General features: G+C 35.6%; 1 protein-coding gene across 3 annotated transcripts in view; it reads right to left on the bottom strand.

The window, feature by feature from the left end:
• The window catches only part of Trpc3 (transient receptor potential cation channel subfamily C member 3), an 83,833-nt gene that overhangs the window by 42,610 nt on the left and 38,390 nt on the right, over positions 1–2,833 (bottom strand). The gene's annotated exons all lie outside the window — the stretch shown is intronic.

Here is a 2,833-nt window from a genome sequence, read left to right as displayed (position 1 = left end):
AAAAGAAAAGAAAAGAAAAGAAAAAAATAGTCTCACGTAACTGTTTGGTTTAGGTTAATCAATGCTGGATAAATCCCAATGCTAAAAGACCAAAGGACCAAAATAAATTTGGTCTCTTTTGTACAAACAATCATTATTATAAAGCCCAAACAAGACCATTTCTACAGTGGAAAATTTTCTCAAATGGCATTTGGTCATACAAGCTCGACTACATGTGAAAATAGCCTGTCCAGTTTATTCTCCCTTGCCTTGTTAGAAAAGTTTTCTTCTTAAAGCACAGTTCTGAGACTCAGAGTATCAGCAGCACTTGGGAATATGTTATAAATGCAAATTCTCAGACTCTGCGCCACATGTCCTGATTAGAAACTGAGGAAGGGCTCAGCATTCTGTGGATTAAACACCTTCTAGGTGATTCTGACCCAAGTTAATGTTCGAGAATAGCCGTTTTACAATAAATATAAAAAGAAGAATAGGTACCCATCCCTACAAGGAGGGACTTTTTTTCCCTGGTTCATCTGAAGGACATATTATCATGCCCCACAGAAGTAGAAGGAGAAAAATGTCTGATTATATGTAATTGAATTCTCAAGGGTTACAGAATGGCGATACCTGAGAGAAAAATTTCCAGGCCACTGGAACTAACACCTTGCTAAAAATAATCTGTGAATCTTTAATTTTATTTGCATATTTATATAGTGCCAGGGACTGTTGGTAGCAGCCCGCATTAGCCTCTCAACAGAGCTCTATTTCTAGCCCATTGGTTCCAGTTAAGGTGTCAATAACCATCTCTTGGAGAAGTGAGAAAACCTCAGTTCTACTTCTAGGACTTTCGGCAAAATTCTAGCCCAGGAAGAAAGTTAGGCAGATAATTTAACTTGGCACACTTTCAGAAAATAGAGTTCCTCATTTCAATATGCTCTGAGACACTCTGTGTGTGTCTATACAACTAAGTAAAACTTAGCATTACAGAATTTCTGGCATCCCACATATCATATTTGAAAAGAAGACATGAAGAATTCCAATTTTGTTCTCTTAAGTAAATTAATTTGATTTAATAGGCAAAACCACATCACCAACTAAAATAAACAAGAAGAGCAGAGAGACTGTTTAAAGGCTACACAGACTAGAATAGTTTCCATTTCAAATATGAGAAATTCAGATAAAGAACAGTTACAGTTAATCCTTTTTCCCTCATAAGGGTACACATAAAATGAATAAAACTTCAATCTTGGTACCATGCAACTGATAAAATCAATAAAATATTCAGTCTCTGGTTTCCCCTTCGAGTGTCAGCTAAATATCCATCTGCCTTCCATTCCTGAAAGACTAATGAAATATTTTATTATAGCATACAGAAGTATGAAATTCATGCCTGTTTCCATATAAAGCTCCCCTTTTAATACATTTTTAAGATGAAACTTACTCATGTTATTCATCAGTTCAGACTGTCTTGTAAGATTTGTTATAATGCAGGATGCTTATTTCTCCGCTGATCAGGAATAAAGAAACTACTTTCCATATTTTCAAGAAAACCTGTAGTCATACCTCAATACTCCCTACTTTTAGCATCTACAATGTTTAAACCTTCCAGTTTTAGAGAACTGTATGATTTTTCACATTCACAAAAAGACCAGTCAAGAATTTTTTTAAATGGTAATTCTACAAGTTGAAAGGACAACATTTTGTCCCCATAACAATTTAAATAGTTCCTGCTGGAATAAGTCTGTTTTTCCAATACAGAAAACAATCAGAAACTGAGGATAACAGTGACTATTTTCATTTTGTTTTGTTTGACATGAGGTTCTTCCTGAGCTTAAGCAATCTCCTGCCTCTGGCTATGGAACAGTCAAAATAATAGGTATGCATCAGTATACCACATAATGGTAATTTTTCTTATTGTAGTCATGGGATACCACTTTTTAAACTACGCAGAGAAAGATGCAAAGCTCCAGCTGAAGACAACTGCTTTTCTTCCACTGCAAACACAACCACCCTCTTAAGTCTTCACCATGGGGTCCTGCTACTGGTGAAGTCTACATTTTCTAGTAGACCCTTTTCAGTTTAGTTTTGCTTAATGGTTGGCATGTCCCACCTTTCCATTTCCATGGCCTTCCACGGAGTAAGTAGGCAGACCTACAACACACATGGCAGAGCAAGCCCCAAGGACCTGCTAAGGTTGCAGAGCAATAGCATTCAGTCTTCATCACAACCTATCTGCAGGACATCCAATGGTGGTTTAATCACCATTCAAATCTCTTCTTCTATTCTTCAGAGGATAATTTAATTTTCAGTAAAATTCAACTCAGAACAGGTTTTGTTCTGTCAGATTCTTTCTCTACTAGCAAAAAAGCATGATAGTACAGTAGTTGAGTTTGATTTAGCAGAGAATCTGAAGCAAATCTGGGATCAAATACAGTTTATACAACTTACTAGCTGTGCAATCTTGTGTACTTACTTAACACCCTTGATGAGAGACACTGTGAGGATTAAATGCTTAAAGCATGCTTGTGACACATTAAGTACCACAGAGGGACTTCAGTATTATCAGATATATTATTTTAGATTTAATGCTTAGGACTAAGACCTCAGACATCAAATCCAAGTTTCGCTAAAACCTTTGTTTTCTCATTTGTAAAATGAGAGGCCTGTATAACCAGATGATTCCAAGAGTATCTTCCAACTATAATGGATTATATTCATTTTTTCTTCTTCCTTATAGCTCTGGTTTATACAGATAAAAACTGCTTTTCTACTTTAAGGAGAAGAAAACTGAGGCACAAGATTTTAGAAAAAATGAGGCTCATCTTTTTATTTATTTATTTTTTAATTTTTT

This window comes from Octodon degus, unplaced genomic scaffold (assembly GCF_000260255.1).
Source record: "Octodon degus isolate 3935 unplaced genomic scaffold, OctDeg1.0 scaffold00256, whole genome shotgun sequence".
Lineage (NCBI taxonomy): Eukaryota > Metazoa > Chordata > Mammalia > Rodentia > Octodontidae > Octodon > Octodon degus.
This window is presented reverse-complemented; position numbering and strand designations above follow the sequence as displayed.